Consider the following 26461-nt stretch of genomic DNA (forward strand, 5'->3'; position numbering starts at 1 on the left):
AAAAAAAAAAAAAAAAAAAAAAAAAAAAAAAAAAAATATACCGACGAATTGAATACCACCTTCTTTTGGGAAGTCGGTCAAAAAAAAGATTGTTCATCCAAATTTCATCCAGATACACACAGCCATTCTGGAGATACGTCATAACAAAATTCATTCAAACTTTCGCATTTTTAATGCTTTGCATTTGCCTAATATTTTTAAAAAATCTTAGGAGCCTATGTGTTCTTCCAGATAGTATTCAACATCTGCTCCATAGACAAAGTGATATTCGTTCAGCGTTGTCGCTCATAGAATCGACAAAATGTGTCAAAAATTACAGGAATGAATACGTGACCGTGACTTATCAAATGTTATTGGCGTTATTCGAATGTTACTTTATCTCTAGTGGCTATACTGTTCATCCAGATTTATCGAGTAGTTCTGGTATAACCTTGTGACAAACATCCATCCAACGCATAACATTAGTAAGAACGTTTCTATGCAGATTTATACACAGTTCATCTTATTACACTAACTTGAGAGATCACGGGACAGTTAATATAAAAATACAGATGGTGACCGTCATTTATTAAATTCTTAAAACAACGCTGTCGACGAAAGAATAAACGAGGGACCTTTTTCAATAAAATGAGTAACATTTGGAGAAGTGAATCGATTTAAACTTTTAAAGCCTCAGCTTATTGCGAATTGCCGGGCCCACGGGATTTACTGAATTCGATATGAATGTAACTTAATTTCATGAAGACGCTCCCGGAATACTTTTCCATCCATTATCTATCCGGTTCTAAATGTAATTTGAAATTCAATTGTAAGGTTATGTTCTTAGCAAATCAGTCAGTATTCGGCCATTGTAAAATTACATGAATATTTCAGAATACGTCTTTAAAATGTACGAGAAAGGATAAACAAGTAAAACAAATAATTTGAGAAAAACACAAGATACTTAGCTAACAGGTTCATTTTTATTTTTATGTTCTTTTAAAGAAACAATAAGTAGTTTGGGTTTTCCCGTTGGGCTGATCAGCTCTACAATCAATTGCTTCCAATGGGAAAAAATATCCCGGTCGCTCCACGTTAAAATAACCGGAAATTTTGGGAATTTCCCAAAGAGTTATTTTTAAAAAGATGTTTTGTTTAAATTAAAGAGAAAAAGATCATTCAAATGATTAGTACTTGAAAAACGAATTAATACAACAAAATCTTATTTTACAGTGGAAATAAACCTTAAAAATTGTTTCAAACTTGTATAACAATAGACCGCGATAAGATGTTGCCGTGAACACAACTATCACAATCTTACGAATAATTACGATTGTTCTCAGACTGAATGCAACAAAAGTTTCCAACAATAAACATAAAAACCGCAAACCAAGTTTAAAGTAATAAAATGTAGTGGAAATTGCGTTTTAAAGTGATGCACGAATCTCGTTTCACTTCACAATATTGATCAAGAACGAATGTTTGTTTGTTATATACAAGAAATTTCCTTTTAAAATAAATGTATATTGTTTTTTACTTTTTAATACTATAAAGTCTCCTTACATAAGTTTAGTTTGGAAAATATTACGGTAAAAATATAATTTAGAAGTTTATAACAACAACTTTCGCCTGCGACTCCGTTCGCGTGAAGTGCAAAAGAACAGAAGTTAGTAGCCTTTGAGTTCTTCCAGACTATCCTCTACGTCTATGCCAAATTTCATAGATCAGTTCAGCCGTATAGGCTACAAATTCTAGCAAACATCCATCCATCCATCTAAACTTTCGCATTTATAATACTAGTAAGATTGTCTACTGTTCAAATAATATCTCAATATTAAAAACGATGTAATACCGACGCGTAATAAAATATTTATAAATACGAATATAGAAAAAACTAAAACTTTCGTTTACGGTCGTACTGAAAGTTGTGTTTATTGCTACATAAACAAGGACAAATTACATAGCGATTGGATTTCCTCAGATAAAAAGGCTGTTCGGCTCATATAATGTTTCGAAACATAAACCAATATAGTTTGAACATACTTCAATATAAGCCTTATAATACTTAGGAATCAGTCAAGCAAAACTTAGATAAAAAAATTAATAACATTACTGGCTACATCAAGAACTTTTTTTTACGATAAATGGGGGCAAACGAGCGGCGTGAACACTGAGGTGGTCAACGACATCCATGGACATGCAACACCCGAGGAACTACAGGTGCGTTGCCGGCCTTAAAAGAAAAGATAGGCGCGCTTCTTGAAGGACTCTAAGTCGTATTGGCTTGGAAATACCGCTGGGGATAGACCGTGCCACAACGCGGCTGTGCGAAGCAGAAAATTCCGTTAAAACCGCACTGTTGTGGAATGCCAACCATAGAGATGGTGAGGGTCGTACCTGGTGTTATAAAATAAATTTATTTTAAATTAATTAAGAATCGATTAAATAGAACTTTTCTCTTTTTATGTACAGGTTTAATTATTATTATTACTCTATGCATTGGACTGATTAAATATGCATGCTTGAGCCCATATTGCATAAAGCTATCCATCTAGCAGACGAACAAAGTGGGGTTCGTAAAAGAGAACTTCAAGAATAGAGATCGCAGACGTTTATGAATGTGGTAAGAAGAGAGAAAATGAAAGAGATTTATAAAACAAATAGATTTTTTAAATTTACATTTAGTTATACTGAAAATTGAAGTCCTACTTTATACAATTAGGCGCTTTGAATAGTCTAATTCCACGTCTCCAAATCTTAAAGTGAAACTTAAGGACCATCTTTTCAAATCATATTAAATAATCAAATTTATTTATCGTTGAATAAAATTTGTTTTGATAAGATTTTAATTAATTTTAAATTATAATATTCAGCATTTTTTGACCTAAAACGTTTAAAACAATTTCTTCCCATTTTCAAGTATATTCTCTAGACAAATTACAGCAAACATAATAAGGCTCGTAATGTATAATAACTGCTAATGGAACATTTTGTCCACAAAATTTTGGAGCTTATCCAAAGAAAATGCAGCGGTTTAAAAAAATGAATTCTACAATCTCTCGACACATTTTCCTTCCTTGTTATATTATGTTTATTGAATTAAATCCATACTTGTTAATCTACACTTAATATTATATAGAGGAAAGTTTTGTATTTTTGTATTTATTGACATAACACAAAAACTACAAGGCCGATTACAAAAATTCTTACACCATTTAAAAGCTACGATATTAGTAACATAGGGTACGTTTTTTACTGTTATTTTTAATTTTACCCGGGTGCAGTCGCGAGCAACATCTAGTTCACTATAAAAAGGGAATCGGATCCTTCCTGATAATTTAAAGACCATCTTACTTTACAATTATGTATTTCTACGTTCTTTCGATCATTCTTATAACGGGCGCACATTTTTGACTGAACTATCGCACAACTGTTGTGCGATTGTCGATTGTTACGCAGCCAATTCAACTGTTTAGTTACACAACTAAAAATCGAGTATTGTGTACTCCTCCATATAAGCTTATAGGAATCAAAGCGAGACTAAACAGTTGTGCGATAGTTTAGTTCCAGGTCGCGATCATTAATACACTTAAGAAGTGAAGCTGCTTTTAAAATTATCGTAAGGAATATTTTTAATTTCAAAACACAATTTATATCTGAAGAGAAACTAGAAAAATGATTAAACATAGAACCGAGACAAAGAAATCCTTCAAAAGAGGTTTAGAAAATTAAAGACGAGGATAAATTTTAGCTGTTGCTGCAAAACTATTACTTTAAGTGCTGTGGACTAGAACTTAATAAATTAAACTGAATATCATCTGTAAACATTTTACCTTGATTACGCTATCCAACGATACTCGTAATTTCCTCCTACACCACTTTTTGCTCAGAAAAGCGGCTTAAACCATAAATTCAAAGGCGCGTTAGACACCAGATGACGTCAAACTTATTCCTTGATGCATAATTAACGTTTGTAATATGCATACGACAGCTGCGAATATAATTTTCTTTGTTAAAGATTTAAATGTAGCAAATCAAATAAAGATTAAGGAAAAAGAAACAGCGCTAGAATTTAAACTGGTATATTTAAATTATGTAAAGATAGTAATGTTCGGAGTAATAAACGTGATACTTGGAACGGGAGTGGTTGACCAGTTGGCCGTCCCAAGTATTATTGAATAAACTAGGTGTAAAAAGATGGCGTGGAAGAACACATAGGCTTTGTAATTACATACATAAAACGAATGGCCACCTAAAGTCTCCGTAAAGATGAAGTGACCGCTATATATAGACAGCTGCAATTGTAGATGCGCTGTCTACCCATATTTAATATAGGAAGATAACACATAAAGAGGATATTTACACTTTTTATGCATCTACTCCACCATTCCCTTCCCTTCCTTTATACAAGAAAAGGTTGGGAAAGAAACTAAAATTATGCTACGTATTTTGTTTTTTATTTTTACGCGCAGAAAGTCTAGTGTGAGAGCCAGATATTATATGGATTTGTTAATCGTGTTTACTTATGCGTAGGTCAATGTTTGAATTGCAAATTACAGTACTGCATCTCAAAAACATATCAATATTTATACAACTAATTACATAAACAAACATAAAGTAGAACTAACACTAGTATAAATTATAGTAACAATTTTAAAAGGAAACAATACATCAGGCAGAAATTATTGTCGAAATTTCCATACAAACAAGTTTTCACAATACAACACAAGTTTGCTTCATATAAAGGAATTCATTTAGTTGTCCGCTGTTGACTCGGTTACAATAGAATTAAATATGAATATCTATACTAATATAATAAAGCGTAAACACTTTCTTTGTTACCTAAGATTTCAGTAAATACAGCATATTTTTGAATAATTATTTTTTTAATAAAAAACCCTACACTTACTTCACGCTTTAGGCTATATATTTTCACGCCATTAAACTTGGGGGTAAATAAATTGGATAAAAATACTCATGTAGGAAAGAGACCATAAGTTGCTGTCAACTTCAAAGAAGCAAGATTCCTATGGATTGTCATCATGTCATGTCATATTGTTTACAATTGATGAATAGACAAATGTAAACGATAAAATAAAGTTTTTATAATTACCTGCAGATAAAGCCGCATGGGGACAGCTAGTACTAGGATAAAATATACTACGCAAGGTTTATTAACATATTAACTTTTTCATTGCTGTGGTCTAAAACATCTTTAGTACTTTACTTGTCGAAAATTACTTCAAAATCGGTCCAACAGATCGGTAATAAGGAAATTACCTTTTTAACTATCTATACATGTAATAAAATTGGAGTGTATGTAATGTCAAAAGAAAATTTCCAGATTTTAGGAAGATGATGTATTTGCGTTGCTGATAACAAAAATCGCGTTTAAAAATGTCTGTCTGTTTGTCCGCAAGCCGCGTTTGTTCAAGGTAATCTCCAAAATGGTTGGGCCGATTTCGACCGGACATTCACTGAAGGGTAGCTGACATAGACGGGCATATTATTTACTACTATTTTTTTAATTCTTGGCTGTCAAAATGGCGTAACGGGTGGTTCAAATTTGCAGTAACAAAGTTTACGGCCTCAGCTCGTACATAGTAATATTGTAAATGCGAAATTTTGGATGGATGGATGTTACTACGTCTCTCCAAATCGTTTTAACGCATCTCGATTAAATGGCACACATGTACTACATAGACTGGAAGAACATGTACTCACACAATTTATTTTTAATTTCTCGTAACGATAACAAATTAATTCAATCATTTACGCTTTAGCAAAACTAATATAGTTGAGTGTTCAAATTTCAATTGATGACTGAAAATATCATTAGCCAATTGCATAATAAAACCTCTAACGTAATACACAGAACATAACAGATTTATATTTAACTAGCCTTCTCCCGTGACTCCGTCCGCGTATAATTACAAAAAAAAACAAAAGATAGTAGTATATGTGTTTTTTCAGACTATCTTCTACATCTGTACCAAATTTATACGTAATCCTTTCAGCCATCTAGGCTCCAAAGTTTAACAAACATCCATCCATCCATCTAAACTTTCACATTTATATTATTAGTGTGATAAATTACCATAAAATTTAAACATCTGTTTGTGGTAAAAGCTTATATACGTAGAATTAAAAAAGCATCTTTTAAAAATAAAAAATGTAATTGGGTGATCCAATGTGAAAAGTCTTGAATGTTAAAATCATTTGAATAAATATGAATACATTTTAAAGGTCATAAAATAGGTTATGCATTATAAAAGAAAATTCTTTATATAAAACGGGGTCGAGAGAAGTCAGAAGAACGTTACCTATCTACAAAAAAAAACTGAATTTCCTTTCAAATACCGACTTGTTTTTCTTAAAAATCACTCGGTCACACCATTAGTCAAAGACTTGAACTGAGCCACTCCGACGACGCTAACTAAGGTCTATTTGGAAATATTCCAAGTTGAATTATACCCTCATTTATTCCCACGGCCTCTATTCAAAATTGACCTTAGTTATTATTGATCAATTAACTTGTCAAGTTCGCAATAATATTCATTTTTACCTATCAACTTTCTTCGTAATCATTTTAAAGTCTATTTGATCTGTTCATTCAGATCGTCGCTAAATTAGTTTTAGAGTGTAATTCTGTAGTGCTAATAATTGCTCGTAATTTAGTCAGCAAAGAATTATAAAATAAAAAAAACCATTTGATTTTACTTTGGCATACATCAGCTATCTTCCAATGACAGTCCAAAATCTATACCGGCCGTGTCTGAGGTTATCTGGGACAAATGGGATCTGCGAACAGACTAAAATTTTATAAATTGTCTTTTAGTTATAAGCAAAGTAAATCATGTTTGTCAAATATAAATGCCACAGTTAATGAAATTAAATTTAATTTACTTACTTAAATACCAAATAACTTATTCATTATTTTTATTCGATTGTTGTTCTACACTCGTCTTAAACAATATAAGAAGAAGGATTCTCCTTTAATCTTTTTGATTTAAAAGACCTCTAAAAATCGACCTAAGATCAAACAATACCATATTGTTTATCAAAGGCAGAGTTTTTTCGTAATGAAAACATTCACAAGATGTTTTGTCCCTTTTAAGAGTCTTAAAATATTTCGTGGAATTCGTTTCTCATCTTTTAGCGTTAATCCCTTGTACACTTGTACAGAAAGCTTTTTATACTTTCTGACATTTAGAGTATGATTTGAATAAACTCTTAGTATTAAAGTATGCTAGACGTAAAAATTTTGTCTTTTTTTTAAGTTTTTTCAGCTTGCGCTTGACCACGATCCCAAATTTGTAATTTGTTTATGAATCTGACAACCCTAATGTAACGTATTAACGGGAAACGAAACTACATCACAAAGTTAGCAAAATAAAAGAATAGTAGCTACTCTATGCAGTAATAAAAAGTGAAGTGCGCTAGGGTTTTCAAACACACCAAAAACGTTCTTTAAATTCGGTTCGTAGATACCCTTTATGATACCATTGGTACATCTTCAGTATTCTGTAGAGACGCGATATAATCTATTAGAGATGCACGTTAATGCCGCCAGATGTTGCAGTACGTGTTATTATGCCTGGAGCATACACTTTACGACGTGACTAACTTTTGGCACGTGACTGCAGCGGTGTTGCCAATGCCACATAACTGTCCCGCGGTCGTGCGTCCAAGGGTAATTAGGTTAGGGCATGATTACAGCCGGTCACATGTAAGGTAAAGAGTGTATAAAATGGGCAAGTTTGAAAGTTAAATTGTGTTCTTAAATTATAAAATTACAATCTTTAACAAAGGGAGAGTGAATTTGAATATGTTACATGTAAGGATGGGAAGGGAAATAGATTTGCAATGAGACGTATACTAAGGGGAAATGTATTACGTTACGTCCTATAACCAAGAAAAAGACTATTTTATATTTAACCCATAAGACTAATGCTGTCTACTAGGAAATGCAAGTATGTGCACTTTCGTAGGCACCTTTTGTTTCAAACAAAAAGGTCTATTAAATCATATATCTTCCTGTAACTATATGTTTAAACAAGAACATTAACCCGCGTGCTTTCGCACAACAAAGACATACCATTTCAAACACTCAAAATGCTGGAACTCTCAAGGGGTTGCTGACGCGCGTTTTGTATTTTGTAAACATAAATAACTCGATGTCATTTAATCCCAGCTGAGTACAACGCTTTAACCATTCAGTAGCCTTATCTCAGGTTAACTAAGTTACCAGTAACCCTATTTTACTACTACTCCGTCATAATTAACTACGCTGTCCCAATACGGGTTGGTAGACACACATCTTTTAATTCCGTCACTGTAATAACACCGGAAACACATATTATTATGTAGTTGCAAATATCTTTACGGCCCAAGTTCATAGTTGCGCCGCGCATTGCCCTTCCAGCATCACTTTACACCCTGCAATAAAATTGTATTCTGTGCAGAGACCCGATTTTCTGAGCGGCTAAGATATCTGATACATACTATACATAGCAAGGATAGTGTGAAAACTGTTTTGTGCATAACCAATAAATCAGTGCCCAATAAATCAGTGTACCGGTTGTTCTATACGTTTATACTAATTGTGGTTTACATTTATGACAACTATAGAGAAAAACGCAGTCGCCTCTGGTATTAGGTGCTGGAAAGCCGATAGGTTTTAAATACGGATTGTCTGACATACGACTAATCCGGTAGTGAACTTATATGTATTCCTTAATAAACCTAAGCCACGTCTACCGCAGCTAAGCTTTAAGCACCTACCACATACAACTTATGTCATATTCAAATTGGTTAATTGGCCACTGTTGATATTACCCAGTTTATTTTTTCTCATTTATTCTCAAGCTGTTTATTTAGTGTTATTCACTGAAGAATAAATTATTTCCAACTAATTATTTGTTTTAGTACCACCAGGCTAGGAAGTAATTATTTACATTGGTTATTAATTAATACACAATATAATGTACATATTAATTATGTTATTTCAATAATCCTTCCCTTACCTAGTGAACAGAGAGAATTAATTAAATATACACACGTAACCCGTATCAGATATTGACTATCAAGGAAGATTTGGTACTTAAATTAATGCCTTTACAAGGCTTATATGCTTAAAAAGTATAAAAAAGACTACATTATTAGAGACTAGCTTTCGCCCGCGACTCCGTCTGCGAGGAATTAAAAAAAAACAAATGCAAGTAGCCTATGTGTTCTTCCAAACTATCCTCTACGTTTATGCCAAATTGCATCGAAATCCGTTCTGCCGTTTAGGCTACAAACTCTAACAAACATCCATCCATCCATCTAAACTTTCGCGTTTATAATATTAGTACGAAGTACGATTTACCATAGAAACTATTACCATAAGACCGTGTTTCAAATAATTTAGGTTAAACTTTCGAAAACACTTTAAACGACGGTAAATATATTATATAAAACCATATGCATGACCATATCATATATAAAATCATATTATATGGGTGACCGTAATTGAAAAAACCTCGTTGGTTTACTCCTATTTGTAATACTCACATTCATTTTTTACTCGTCCTTTATCTTTTCTCTCTATGTTAAAATTATTCTAATTAAAAAAAAAATCAAAATGTAAACGTCGAAACAAATAAATTAAAAAAAAACCTATCAACCTCCTTAAATTACATATGTTATCAAGTTGACATCCATAATTTCGATAACCTTAGCGATAAATAAATTAAAACACGTGTTTAGTTAAGCAGTGTCTTACTATATTTTATGGCACAGAGTTAATGTTTTACTAAACCAACGTTTTCTTAAAAATGCAGGAGTAAAAAAAAGTAAAGATACAGCCCAGCGCTCTCATAGTAAACCTAAACATGTCAGTGTCGACTCGAGAAACACTCAACATCCCGCACAAAGAAATACAGTCTTGTTTCTTGTTGCAAACCCGTCCCCCACTCGTCTGAAAAACTTTTAAAACGCTTCTTTGTGGCTGAAAATAAATGGTTTCGCTGAAACTGTTTCTGTTCGCGTTTTGTACACGTTGCTAAATGCTATTTGAAATATAACATTAATACAAGATTATGTAATCTTTAAATTACTTCAATTCAAAAAACAGCGAAAGTAAATTTTAAAAATTCACCTTGTCGCAATTTTAGGAACGATCTAATTTCTCGTCGCTTTTCCCTGAAAATAGTGAACTAACGTTTTCGAAAACGGTTTTTAAAAGATTAGAAATAAAATAAATATTGCTTTCCGAGTTTCGGAAGCTTTGTTCGGCTTTGAGAACATACGACACACTATTGTGTACATTCTACATCAATTCTAAAGGGACATGGCCCTGCAATGCATCCTATTGTTACGGAAGTATTCAGAAAGCAGCTTACCACAAAACATTTACAAATAGTAACATGTTACAAATAAGGCTCTATTCAAATTGTTATAAAACGAAATATTAAGCTATGTTATTTTGCAACAACTAATCGGTTACCAAATAAATTTCACGATCTTGTAAGCGTACTCATTACTAGATAGACCAATGACCTTAGAAATACTAGAAGTCACCAGTTCATTCGTCTCCATTGAGGAGCTCGGAGCTTACCCTAAGTTTGCCTGACTAGGCCATAGTCAACCACGTTGACCCACTTCAGATTGACTTCACACACTTTGAATTTCTTCACAGATATATGCAGGTTGCATCACGATGTTATCCTTCACGTTAAATAAAAATAGAAGTTTCTTCATACAATTACAAATCATTACTTAGCTACACAATTTAGCCAAGGATGATAATTTAATTTAACTAAAATTCATATAATAAATCGATATCTCAACAATAATAACAAGTTATCACGTTCCATCTGTTCGAATTGTCAGGGCATCGCGGTACAAGATAGATGGCGTTATAATTACTCGATGCTTGTCGCCGTAATATTTTGCATTGCCTGTCAACAGATCGTATTCAGAGCGATCAAGATTGAATAAATGCATGCGTTTACACACAGACTCATATCAGATTTGTTTGGTTGAAAACATTGATGTTATTAAGAGATAATCTAGACTTATGTATACTAAAATAGTAAAGTGTAAACACAGACTTTTTTTTAAATGTATAATGTCAGCAATCACAGCATATTTTTGAATAATTATCACAGAAGACCTACATTTACGACACTCTATAGGTTATAAATTATCACGCTATTCATTATGGGCGTAATAGAGTAAAAAAAATTATTGCGGGTAAGGGTTAAAACTACAACGTAATAGTAACAAAGAAGGAAGATTGCTATGATAATTGTTAGCCAATAGCAGCCCTTTATTGTCATTTAGTAATTCTAAATTTAAAATATGCAATGTAAACAATAAATAAATACCAACTAGTTGTTAAAATAAACGTCAGTTTTTATTTAAAACATACTCGAGTTATTTTTTTTTTTCTAATTAATTAAACGCCTTTAAATCTGTTTACAAAATACAACTATATCGTTTAATCGACTTTATTCTACGTATAACTCCTTTAATATACCACACTAAACAAGACAAATGGGCTCTATAAATTTCTTAACGACACATTTATAACGTTTCTAATATTAAGTGAGCTATTAAATCCTTACTAATAGCTCATAAACATTTCTAAGAAATACTCGACAAGGATTCAGTCAACGTGATAGTTTCCTAGCTTCTTATATCAGATTAGAATCGATCGTGTTGGTGATAAGTGGACATCATTAAATTAGAGTGAAAATAATCGATGTATTTTTTTGTCACATATCCTTGTAAAATGGATTGCGATGCCACTGTTTTACTCAAGTAATCAATAATAAGCACAATTCCAAGGTCGACAGGATAAAAATTATTGACGCCGACTTATCATCACTACACAAAATGTTTTTTTCTATTTTCAACCAACAGATGTCTCTGATCCTAGTGGCAGATCTTGAAAGATGTGCCAGAAGCTTATCTATATTGCGTAGATCTAAACATAAGTATGTTGAAAGTTATTAGAATATGTATACGTGAAGTGAACGATGAATTGTGTTTCTAGCTCAAATAAAACAATAATGGATTCATAACAACAACGCGGCATGCGCTGTACTAATTAAATTGTTAATTTGACAAATACGCTTCAAGTTTCAGCCGACGTTTGAGTTTAAGCTTTGTTTAACACAAAATCCATAATGTAAATTCATTGTAGTACGCAGAGAACTCAGGCTTGCAATGTTATTTATGTTACGTTAAATAGCAAAATGAACACGAAATTAACCGTAGTGTACCTTAACATGCCTGGCATTTCTGAATTTAGAGCTTTTGAATATTATTTTTAAAACGCGTAATTAAAAAAAAATCGACTAGCTGGCTGTACCAACCATTACTTTTAATATCGGATATAAAAAGAAATAACATAGTGCGTAATCTTTCATTTACATTTACAGTAATAAAGAGCAAATTCATGTACGTTAAACATATCTATACTAATTAAATTTTTAAAAATATACAACAGTTAAAGGAAAAGAAATAAATTCTCTAAACTTAAAGAAATCTTTTTAAACAGGCGAATCATCTCAAACAACGGAATTCTCCTGAACTTGCATAAAACTTTCAAAAAGCACTCGGTAGTCTTCAAGACTAAAATATAGTTCCAGGAGTTTAAGCTGTTGAAGTGCGCTTACATGCAAAGTCCTTGTAGACACTACGCTTTACTACTTTTCATCTATGCGAAATCGTAAAAATGGCAAGACATATGTAAATATTAGGGTTGTAACGGAGGCCATTTTAACGGATGCGGATGCGGATACGGAGACGAAGGGATTCACCTCTGCCGATGCGAAGGTTACGGACACGGAGGACAATATTAATTTTCGATTTATTATAGAAAAAAAACTAAAACTGCGTTAATTCAAAACACAGATTGGTACATAATTACAAGATACGGTTTACTATGCAAATAAACGTATATACTATTGAAGGACTATAGGTGATGAAGTTACACAGAACTGTACAGATTGCACGCCCTGCGATCCTGCACAAAAAAGCGCCTACGAAAACGAAAGAGCAATATTCGGCCGGAAAAATTTCGGATTGCGAGGCGATCGTCCTGCAAATAGCCACAACAGAGGAAAAAATGTGTATGTCCTAACGAAGTGTCATTCATAACTAACTTATACGAAAAAACAAATGTGTTTTTTTTTAATATAAAGCACTATAGTAAAATATTAATATAATACAACCAATCATTCAGAAAAAAATGAATCATTTTCGACACTTAATACGATAAGGAGTAAACGTGCAATTAAATTAAATTAATAAGGAATAGTGTACAGTGTGTTTAAGTCTTTAGTGACTTAAGTTTTAATTGTAAAATACTTCGACAAAGCTGTTTTATCATCTTAAAGATGAAAACATTTATCTAACAAAAATTCTCTAAGATAAGAAATCTTATTGGAGAAAATCCTCTTAAGATTTCCGAACTTTAGAAACGGCATTTTTGTCGTAGTAGTAAAAAGATGGTCGGTGGCTTAGGGTAAGCACTTGACCTATAATATGCACATATTTTCGAGGAAATTCAGATATGTTCCAACCCGCAGTATATCGTGGTTGACTTTGACCTAGTCACCAATAACTTAAGGTAGATTTTGAGTCCCTCGGTACGTAGCTGATGATGTTTGACGTATAGAAGAAATATTTCATTTGTTTAATGAGTACTTTACTACATAATTAAAAATAACTAGCTTTTCCCCGCGACTCTGTCCGAATAGAATTGAGAAAAAAAACATATCGACGAATTGAGTACCTCCTTCTTTTGGGAAGTCGGTCAAAAAACAAAAGTAGCACATGTGTCCTTCCAGACTACTATGCTAAATTTCATTATAACGTAAATCAGTTTTGGAGACAAACTCTAACAAACATCCGTTCATCTAAGCTATCGCATTTATAATGTAAGTAATATTTAAGAATTCTATAGAAACTCTCCTGTTAATAGGGGGGAAAAATCATGTAAAAGCGCAGAATCTTTTTAATATATCTTCATGGTTTCATATAATGAGCGTATATTCTTAAAATAGTACGACGCGAAATATAAAAAATACTAACTCTAAGAGAGTCCCGAGCTTAACATCCATCATACCCTTATCAGTTAGTATTCACGGTCCTTTGAATGAAAGACTTTCATATTTTAACTGTATAAGTTACAAGAAAATGTATTCGAAAAGTTGCTTTTTGCGGTGGTCGCTGACTTGAATAACTAGGCAATTTCATCGCTTTAACGATAAATCTAATTAACTGGAAAAGCCCTCGTTTTAAAATAATTTACTTGAGTATTAAAAGTTTTAGAAGTGATTGCTCCTTGATGGGTGATTAACGGCTGAATATTGAAACGTCATATAAATATGTGGCATCGCCATAAATGATAAGACCACGTTCACAACTGTTGTGCGATTGTCGATTGTTTCGCAGCCAATTCAACTGTTTAGTTACTTTTTCTTCTTGCCCTTTGTCCCTAAAGTGGGGCAGAGGGCATCCACATTGCGCTGCTAACAACTAAAAAATTGAGTAGTGTACGCACCTCCATATAAGCTCATAGGAATTAAAGTGCGATTAAATAGTTGTGCGGCAGTTTGGTCAAAGGTGTGCGCGCTCTTAAACTCCGAATTCCTTTCAAATCTTAACGTGCGTCGGAGTGTAAGCGGCTAAGCGAAGTATTAATGTTTTGTTTTAGTATTTGACCGTCACTGAGTTAACTAATTCTTAATTGCAGAAGGTAAGATAAAGATAGACTTCTTGGCATATTATTTTAGTTATAGTAATCAATTAAAAAAAAATTAACTACTTTTTCAAAAAGAATTTACTGTTTATGTCCTTTTTAATTAAGTAAACGATTTTAATTAGCTATAACTTTGGTACATAAAACCGTACTATTTTTAAGACATTTTATACATGTCCAAAAATTCAGTTTCGTTATGAAATAAATTTAGGTCCGCGAGTATCGTATTTTGTAATCTTACTAATTTTTTGCTTCACCGCTTCGTAATTTCACAATCTTTAGGAGTTCATTTTGTACGCTTCATAATTTACGGCTTCCATCAAGAATTTTCATTTTGGTCGCACGACGATTTAATCTTGTTTACGTTTTTACAAAGGTTACAAGAGAAGCAATATTAACATACTGGATTAAATTAAAATAAAAAAATTGCAAAATTATACTGTGAATAACAACCACTGACCCGTCTCAACTTACTCAGGGTGGCAAAGTATCATATATCTACTCTTCCCGTAGTAGTAACATTTTAGGCAATTGCCTACTAGCCTTCGCCCGCGACACCGTCAGCGTATAAAAAACTAAATTGCCTATTTGTTCTTCTAGACTTTGCTCTACATCTATGCCAAATTTCATCGAGATTCGTTTAACAGTTTATGAATTAACAAATACATCGATACTTTCTCATTTATAATATTAGTAAGATTTCGCAGTAACAGTGTAGCTTTCTAATGGTGAAAGTGAGAGTTTTTGAAATCGGTTCAATATTTTCGGTTTAATTCAATGCAAACAAACAATCAATTTTTTTTCTGTGAAATAATAATATAAATTTAGTTTCATTCTCATAATAAAAATGCATAAAATAAAAATATGAAGAAACACAAAATTGATATTTAAATTTAATACATCAACGAGTAATTTATTTATTCTCCGAAATGAAAAGTTCAATACTATACAAATAAAGTAAAAACCACTCTTAATTAATTTATGAAGCCGACGCAAACAAAATTAATTTACTAAAAATCTGTCTGGTATATATTCCACAGTAGCGCAATGTAAAATGTAAAATCGAGTTCATAAATTCGTAAAAAACAATACAGTTTGTTTCACGATAATAATACAATGATAGATTCGGACTTACGACCTCAAAATCATAAAGGTAAAGTTGGGATTCCGAACAACGCTTAAAACGGCAGTGGAAAGGGACTGCATATGCCGCAACAGCAGTCTTCATTACCTTGTATTACTCATATGTATGACACCGATTATGTGTCTGCAATCACCACGCGACATTCTGCCGTTTGTCGTGTTTCTTGGAATCGCACTCTAAGTATTTGACTAATCGTGCTTTAATTACATTGTTGTGTACAAGTCTTTGGCTCTGATATCAAATAAGACTTTATTAACTTGAGAACTAGTTTTAGTGTAGTTTGTTTCAAAGCTAAAACCACAAATATCAGAAAGATATTTAATATTAATAATTAATTGCGCTAAAATATTGTTATGTTCTTTGTTGTAGAAGTGAGACTATTCGAAACATGCTTTCATACTTTTTATCATATTGTCACGTGTGTAAATTGATTTCTCATTTAAAGTATACACTAAGAGTCTCCGATAATTACCGATTAACGCCGTTAATATCGCAAGTTAGTATCTAAAACAACAGTATGTGAAAATGAAAGAATTAACTCTACAAAAGAGTAATAATATAATAAAAATCAACAAAACTGACAGAATATATTTACAATTTGTAATTGTTCCTCATTCATTAAAACACGAAAGTAATTTCAGCAGATTCAGAGCCTCTAATTTAACATTTGAAATAAAATTCATTGATGCGTATGAATTTCAAGTCGACAGGTCCCGACTTTGCACGAATTAAAAGACCAAATGTTTCGCTGAATTTGATTTGAATTAGATTAATTTCCTAAAAGCTCCGGGCTTGAGGCATAATTGAAAATTACAGGGTAGTTCGAGGATAACAAATTAGTCGTACGCTTTAATTCTAGAATATACGGAAAAAAAAATACTCAGCATTCCGTTATTTCTCACGCAGGGAGTTGAAGGTTTGTGTTTATCCAAATTTTGTACAAACAAGTCTGTTCTTTTTTTAAACTTACAATTGTAATAAAATGGTACTTGAAACGAACGTAAGCTTTCCGATCGCCTGCCGAAATACGGCTGCCTCATTTTGTGAAGCAGGCAGAGAAGACAACCACGGGTAGTCAATACACTACCCGTAGTCAACACACGAATTGTAAGTCAACACAACAACTAGCTTTCCAATCTCATCTGTATTAACTCATTTTAGTATTCCTCACTATGATATTTTTGCAATGTTCTTTGTTCCTTCTCTTAGAAAGAGATGGATGGAGTGCGTAAAAGGTGATCAAGAAAAGTCGATGGAGAAGACGGGAGATAGATCAGCCTGGACGACGACAACCTGGTGCGTCAATATAGAAGTAGGATAAGAAAGGGAAAAAGATGGTTTGTTGCTGCTTTTATATTATTTATCTTATTAACATGCCACTGAATATTTCTTTAGCTAAACATTCCATATATTCAAACTAAAATTAGCATATATGTATGAAAATGCATAATACGAAATGGGTTAATGGTGCTAGCGCACAAGTCACCTCATTATTTCACCTTCCCTGCGTTAGTGTAGGGCCACACTTATAAATACTTGCATTAAATTGACGTCTGGAAAGCTACGCTCCGCTGGAGCGGCGAATGTCACGTAAAATGGCTTAATAAAATGTGACATGGTTTCACTGCGTATATACTGATGAACATTTTTAACATGGAATTTATGGAACATTTCAAAATTAATCTTTTGTTTACATTATACTATAATATTATAGTTAAATGCGACAGTTTAGATGGATGGAAGGTTGTCATAGTTTGCTTAAACTGCTAAACGGATCTCTATGAAATTTGGCATAGATGTATATATCTTTGTTGTTTAATTTCACGCGGACGGGGTCCCGAGCGAAAGCTAGTTATAAAACAAATTCAATTATTACTTAATATTAAAGTACGCAATTAAACTTTACAAAATATTTTATAAACACATTTAGAAATACTTCAAACACTCCGATTTAAGAGAGCGAGCGACTAAATTGGCTTCTAATTAAACTCAGACGTCTGCCTAATAAGACGTCTTATTATAAGAATACGTGTACAATTACATAAAATAAATATTAAATACTAAAATGTTAACTACTAACTATTACTTAATAAGGGATTTTCTAAGAAAGGCCTTTTCTTTCCCACTCTTTTTCTTATAAGAGAAGATTGGGAAGGGAACGTGGATTTGACGGTGGAGGAAATGTATAAAAAGGGAATATATTCTCTTCATGTGCGTCTCCTTCTCCGTCGATTAAGGGTACGCAACATTTCTGCAATTGCTGATATCTATGGGCAGCAGTCAGTTCGCTATTTCGGCGGATTTAGGTGGCCGCTTATTCGTTTGCCACCCTATAATATAAAAAAACTATTAAAATACAGTAACAACATTAACATTCCATCTTTAATTTCTGATTGAGCTAACAGATGAACTTATTTGTCACAGTTAAAATTAAAATTAAAAAGTACATAAAGCTACTTTTTACAAACAGAAAAATTAACTAAACTTAACTGAAAATCTTTCATAAAGCATTATGGTTAAACTAGCATTCGCCCGCGACTCCGTCTGCGTGGAATTTAAAAGAACAAAAATTGAGTAAACCTATATGTTCTTCCATATTATCCTCTACATCCAAACCAAATTTCATCGAAATCTATTCAGCCGTTTAGGCTACAAACTCTAACAAACATCCATTCTACACTTTCGCATTTATCATATAATATTAGCATAATTTCAACTTATATACTTCAACCAGTTCTAATAAAAATACCAATGTTAAACTCATATAACAGTTTAATCGAAACAATTGTACGTTAACATGATCCTAACATATTAGATAATTTAATCACAGTTATTAAATGTACGCAAAATCGTGTTAAATAGGTCGCTGGCATTTATATGGCCTCCATAAAGCTTAGTGGGAATTTCAATATCCCACAACGAAAGAGTTTTATTATAGCGCTAGTTATGAAAAAGCTGTAACTATCTGGCTCATCTCCAATACAATCCTAAACATTTTGTATGCAATAAGTCTTTCTTAGTCATAAAAATATTACCAGACGTTAACAACTTAATAATTATTTTAGAATCAAAGACAACTTAAGTCAGTTTGAGGTACGTTAATTAACATCACAACATATTACAAGGAAAACCTATCTCACTTCATTGAAAATTTATACACATAGGACGTTAAACTGAACGTGTGAAGCGGGCTTTACAATCAAAATATACCTACCTAACTTTTTCATGAAATTGGATTTGTTTAAATATTAAAAAATACATAAAATCTTGGCATATTTATTATTATCTTAATTGACAAATTAAGACAATTTTTCATATTTTTACATTTTTATACTTACTGTCGTAAGTAGTTTAGTATATTTATGTTTTTGCTTAACCCCTATTTAAGCAAAAACATAAATATACTGTCTATGTATGATGATTTGTATGTAGCCTAAATGGTGGAGCAGATTTTAACGGGTTATATAATATGATTATAAGAGTACATAGGCTTTCTTTTTTTTCTAATTCAACAACTGTTTTATTACAAAAGTTTGCGAATTATCTTACTCATCGACAAAACTTTGCTCTATCTTGTTAAACTGTAGATAAACTTATGTCTTAAACAAGTCAAATCTCAGAGCAACGATTCCAAAGATCATTTACAACTTTAGCTTAGTGTCTATTAGACTATCGAGCAGATTAGATTATAGTAAATTAAGCAAAAATACTAATATTTTAAATGTCACGTATCTGTACTTGACCTTATGAACTTCCGCCACAGTACACTCTGTACCGGAAGTGTACTATTCTTTAATACATCTCTAACAGCCGTCATATCCTGCCGTCATCTATACATACTTTATTCAGTATCCTACTTTTGTAGCTTTTAATCTCATTTTTTTCTTATTTAGATGCAAATGATCTTGATAATATTAATAATGCGAAAGTTTAGATGGTTATGAGAGTTTTTTTTTTAATTCAACTTCTACAGACTCTTGGTCCGTACTCTTTTTTGCGCAGTCTGTGTTTTTTTTTTGTTGCATAATCCGTATATCATTAGTGAGTTCCTTTTTTTTTAAATACGATTATACTACTGCTTTTACGTATACTAGCGCGACAGTTGTCAATGGCAAGTGGGTTATTAGAGTTTGTAGCGTAAAGCTTGAACGGGTCTCGATGAAATTTGGCATAGATGTAGAGGACATAGAAATGGAGATATTTCCTTTTTTTAACTTCACGCTGACGAAGTCACGATATAATTTCACCGTCACCATTCTACCATCGGACGTTCAGGCATACGGCCGGATTCCATCCTTTCGTATTTAAGGTACCGCGAGTTCGAACGAAAAAGTTTGAGTCATCGTTCCTTGTGCGTACTGCAAAGTATTGGAACAAGTTGCCGGCATCAGTTTTCCCGTCCAAATATGACGTGGGGGCCTTCAAAACTAGAGTGAACAGCTATTAAGCTAGCGCATAGCATTTTTCGACTGCAGCGTCACTCCCTTCAGGTGGTGGTGGTGGTGGGATCGTGGCCAAGCGCTAGCTTAATAAATAAAAAAAAGTCACGGGCGACAGCTAGTTTTAATGTAAAGATGATTGAACTGTATAAACAACCACGTGTTTTTCATTAAAGAGCAAAGGTTAGATGTTTTTTCAATAAGCTGTAAAACCAATTTATTCGTACGTAGAGGCAAATGTGTCTCACTGTACGGAATGGTATTCAGCGACAATATAAAATGGATGGCGTCTATCGATTTTGTATTTACGTCATGAATAATTAAACTTGCCTCCGTTTAAGAAGTATCGAATTATCTGAATATTGAAGTTAATAAATTTGTTCTTAATATGATTAAGTATAAACTAAATAACAAACATTCTACGAACAGAGTATTAGAACAGGTATGTAGTACAGTATTGTATACACACTATGTTAACCAATAGAAACTACTAGCTTTCGCCCACGACTCCGTTCGCGCGAGATTAAAAAAAAACTGAGTAGCCTATGTGTTCTTTCAGACTATCCTCTACATCTATGCCGAATTTCATCGAAATCCGTTCAGCTGTTTAGGCTACAAACTCTAACAAACATCCATCTATCTTAACTTTCACATTTATAATATTAGTAAGATTGTTAAATGAAATTTTGTCTATAAACTGGTACTTCAATAAATAGCTTTAACACAGAAAATATGTACATCTTCAACATTAAAGTTTTTGCGGATTTTTTAAATTTCATTGGAAATTATACAAAACACAATTTCAACATATACAAAAATATGGCGCCGCAAAAACCATATGTTTTTTAATGATACCCAAAGAAGATATTAAAGGAGAACCACGATTGTAAAATACGCTTTAATTGAAGATTTTTACATTTTTGTTACAAATAATTATTATCGTATATGTGTCATTGATTTCCATGGAATGTTTTTCATTACTTTACCTTTTATAACCGACTTCTTAAAAGGAGGATCTCAATTCGTCTGTATATTTTACTCCTTCATTTCAAGCTAAATGTTTTAGGTGTAAATCGAAGAAAACTAAACACTTTTCGAATAAAACGTGGGAATAAACAAGTTGTATAACTGTAACAGTTTTATGACTTTCTTTTGTATTTAGAACAACAATGTTTTCGATAAACAAAGCAATTGATAAAATGTAGTTTGAATTTTAACTACCTGTTTGTTTTATATAATTTGTATTATTATAAATTAATTATCATAGATATACTAGCTTTCATCCGCGACTCCGTCTGCGAGGAAATTAAAAAAGGTTAAAAAAAGGAAAGCATCGTAATTGTTCTGCCAGACTATACTCTATATCTATGCTAAATTTTATCATATTCATATCAACATCCATCCTTTTAAGCTTTCGTATTTATATTATCAGTATTACAGAAAATTGTGGTGTACAATACACGGCTTTTTGCTTTTATTAATATTCATTTTCAGATGAAATATGTTTCATATTACAGTAATAAAAATGAACATTCTCAAATCGTTTTTGAATCCTTGCGTAAAAGAAAATGATTAATGCCTTTTCATTCAAAACCGCATTTCCCTTCGTATAATCATTCAAACTGAAAAAAACAAAGGAATCATTTGTCGAGTCTTGGTCGAAAATTCGGTTAAGAGAAAGAAGGCTTATTTGAGAGGCTAAAATCTTTTCATTTCGCGCGTTTCCAGAAGGCACACATTTGTCATGACGGAGGCTCAACGAACGCCGCGGAATTAAAGAACAATCCTTCTCAACTCTTTGCTGAAAACGTTTTTATACGACGCCTCTTTGTCTTAATTAAGCTTTGAAATTTATAACTTGTTATTAAATTAACGCCATTCATATTTTTCACCGAAATTAAAAAAAATTACATTTTTTCGCAATGACAAAGCAATTAATCTCTATGAAAACGAATTATACAAAAAATTATTTTCTTCTTATTATATATACATTTGTGTTTAATTTATTTTGCTAAAGAGAGAAGAAAGCGATATTTCATCTTGAACAATTTTTTACCCGAGTGATATCACTCAGGTAAAAATTTGTGAACATTGTGAAAGAACAACAGACATTACACAATTGTCCTGATAAGTCCATTTACACATCTTTATAGTAGCTTTTATTATATTATGAGGAGGTAAACATGCGACGGGCTAACTTCGCTGTTAAGGCGATGCTACCGCTGTCCATAGACATCTGCATTTACATATGTATGCGGTGACTATCCTTAATTGATGGAAGAGACTCCACTATCAAACCCATCTTTCCCACCTTTTCCGAACGTGACTAAAATTTGGCTATTAGAAAGGCTATTAAAATTATCTATACTATTATATTAAAGCGTAAACACACACTTCTTTGTTGCCTAAGATGTCAGGAATTACAGCATATTTTTAAATAATTCTTTTTTATAACAAAGCCTTACACTTACGTTACGCTTTGCTATATATTAACGCCAATTAACCTTAGGGGGAAAACATTTTGGATAAAAACCTTAATTTGGGAAATAGACCATAAGTTGCTGCCAACATCAAGGAAGCAAGGTTGCCATGATTTGTCGTCATGTCATGTCATTTTGATATTTGCAATTGATAATTTGAGACATGCAAATCTTACTAATCTAACTAATATTATAAATGCGAAAGTTTAGATGGATGCATGGATGGATGAATGCTTGTTAGAGTTTGTAGCCTAAACGGCTGAACTGATCTTGATGAAATTTCGCATAGATGTAGAGAATAGTCTAGAAGAACAGATAGGCTATTCACTTTTGTTATTTTCAGTTCCAAGCGGATGGAATCGCGGGCGAAAGATAGTAATAAAATAAAGTTTTTATAATGCCATGTGGGTGAAGACGCATGGGAACAGCTAGTATCGAAATAAAAGGTAAATATAAAGAATAGCGGCAAATAACAAGATATTACGTAGCAACAGTTAATTAACGGCCCTCGGAGAAAAATCAATCTAACGCGTGCCACGTAAGTAATTATCTTTGTATTGTTATAAGTTATTTTATATCTATGACTTATTGTCATTGATTTTTTGTTTCCGTGGTAATATTCATAGTGGTAAAATAAATGTTAGTAATATTAGTTTGATATAGCTTTTTCTTACTGGTGAAATAATTATAAAGTAAATCACATTTTAAAAATGTGTCAAATTAAAAGTTGTAGTTTTGATTTCAATCCGTATATATTACAAACTGAATTAACAAAACACAAACACATCAATATTTTACCGAATTGAAAATTGATGGAGTTTTTATGCTTGTTTTTATTTCAACAACCTAACATTTTTTAGAATTTCCAAATAACATTCGCAACATTTTATATTCATGTTTTTCTCTTCTTATTTTTAAATTCGCATTAAACTTGTTATAAATCCGAAACGTTGATCCATGTTTATTAAATGTATTTAAATAACAAATCATTCAAACTATTTGCCCGTGTATAAACATTAAATATTTGAACTTACTACACAGGCTATATTTACGTACGCATTTGTAGCTTTAAGTATGTAACCTGTAATTGTTTATAATAACAATATGATAGTACATAGATTAAGTAATATACGCGATCCAAAGAAGATTGTGGAAATTATAATTAAAAATAATGATAAAGAGAATCCCATACTTACGTACATCTCAAGAATCTAGTATTTTTAACGCCACCTAAAAAACTTTCCGCTTACTTACTAAAAAACCAATAACAGGAATTTCCTAACCACTGTGTACACATTTTATTTTTCCTCTTTACAAGACTTATGGCCGGTTTCCTAGCTACATTTAACCATTCATCAGTGTTTTTAGTTCGATAACTTCATGAAATGCATTTCCGATAAGTAACTTGAGATTTAAATTGCTGAAACTTAGTTAACCTTAAAATTAATGAATCACTAGTTAACAATAAAATAAATGGAAACTTCGCCAACCCAGCATTAATATGTCATCTGCCGTAAGAACTCAAAGTTGTCTACGGCCACTTAATCTGTGGTTAATTTATCACACTGTCCCCTCTAACAACACCCTCGACGCGGCTTAGATAATAGATGAGCTATGGTTACTTAGAGGCAGTTCCTTGACTTTTATTCTTTGTCACGCGCGGTGAAGTTAATTGCAATTTTCCGGATGTAACACCTCGACAAAGATTAAATAATACCTATATTTATATAATCTGTGCTACATTTCAAGCAAACACTTTTTATATGTCATAATTAGCACTACATAACATTAAAAATAATAATACGTCTATATAGTCACTAATTAAAATAATATTAATGTCAGTTTCTGCATTTCAATTTATTTAATTGAAAACGAGATTTTTTCAATATTGGACGTCTAAATTCAAATGATTAGAAAATTTAACGTTTTTTTTTTTAATACAAAGTGCTAATTAAAGGTTCTCAATTCGTAGAACATGGACAATAATCCTCGAAATACCTAAAAAAGAGACTTAAATGGATGTATCTATAGTAGAATTTAATCTAAATTAATGCGTAAAATCTTGATGCGATTTATTTTATTTAATTTATTTATTTAACTTATTTAAAAATAATACTTACCATACGCATGCATTAAATACAAAACAACTCGAACAACATCACACAAAACACAATCACGAAAACCACTATGAGTCCGTTATATTTTCGCATTTACACGTAACAGTATCGCAACGGGGATGCGATACGTGTATCCCCTACCACGGCTGCGGCGCGACTAGATGGAAATTCACAACTCAACTATCACAGGATGTTAGTACTCGCAGTTTCGACGCCCCAGCCATCTGGTGGGAAACTTATGCAATAACACGTAAGATGCAGTGTGAAATTTGAATACACGTCTCAGGTGATATCTTAAATATTAGAGATATCAGCTTGTGAATTTTCGCGCGATGAAATTCATACAGTTTTTGTGGCTAAGGTTTTACATTCGAGATTGATATAATTTTATTATGAGTTTATGCTTAACTTTATCTTTGTGTTTCTGTTTTATGTGACAGTTTAATAGGATCTTCATTTTTTAATTTATAAAAGTATTAGCTTTCGCCCGTGATTCTGTCTGCAAGTAAATAAAAAATTAAGTAGAGAATATGTTATGTATGAAATTTGGCACAATTTCATCGAGATCTGTTCAGCTGCTTAGGGTCCAAATTCTAACAAACATAATGATAATATTAGTACGAAGTGGAATGAATTTTGGAATAGATGAATAAGTAATTGGCTAAAATTTTTAATAACGTTACTTGAAAACAATAACAAAATATTCGTGGCAATTCGAAATTCGTTAAAACTACGTATACTCGTATTGAAATACTGCGTAGACTCGTAGCAAACGCTACGTTGCTATGCGCCGCTACGAATAAAGTTTTTGACGGAATTGTAACTGGAAAATTTTGTTGCGAATAACAAAACTGCCGTCACCGTCTACAGTTGAATTTGTTAACTATGAACTTAACTGTAATTGCCATGACCCGGCGCGGGAACGAATAAACATAAACATTTATATGCTAAAGTAAACTGTTGCAGAATTTGAACCACGAGGTTAGGTCGCTTTCAAAAGTCAATTACTTTTAAAAACCTTTCTGAACCGACACAGAGTAAACCAGTACCAGTAGTACAACTTCCAATAAAAAGAAAAATATAAACTGTACACACAATCTATTTGGCAAATTATTTTCTTTTAAGTTTGCTTTCCGAATGTCCATACAAAAAACCACAATCTATTAATTTATTGACGAATATTGCTGTCAAACATGCTCTGAATACTTGTAATGTATAATCGGATTGCAAAGCACTGACTCCTCATTTTTATTTATCCAATATATCACACGTTCACGCAAATTGTTCACGTATGAGATCAAAGGAGGGTTTCCGCGAAGCCATGGGAACTCGGAATATTCACAACACACTCGGATCTGACAACAAAGATTATCGTTATTCTTTTATACGCAAACGTGAGATATTTCTGGTTTCCGACAACAATTCCTAAGTGAAAAGTCATCATATTTAAATGTTATATATTATTTTAGTAACATTTTCTCGGATTAGTCGACTTATCTATATATATATATATATTTCCTTTCCTTATATATATATATATATAT

At 32.3% G+C, this 26461-nt stretch overlaps 1 protein-coding gene across 1 annotated transcript in view; it reads right to left on the reverse strand.

Moving 5' to 3' along the window:
• LOC106108967 (connectin-like) overlaps positions 1-25042 on the reverse strand; it is a 119205-nt gene extending 94163 nt beyond the window's left edge. The window contains exon 1 of the mRNA XM_013290339.1: positions 24921-25042. The gene's annotated coding sequence lies outside the window, so the exon portion shown is untranslated. The remainder of the gene's footprint in view (positions 1-24920) is intronic.
• Positions 25043-26461: the final 1419 nt, after the last annotated feature.

This window comes from Papilio polytes, unplaced genomic scaffold, assembly GCF_000836215.1.
Source record: "Papilio polytes unplaced genomic scaffold, Ppol_1.0 DF821400.1, whole genome shotgun sequence".
Lineage (NCBI taxonomy): Eukaryota > Metazoa > Arthropoda > Insecta > Lepidoptera > Papilionidae > Papilio > Papilio polytes.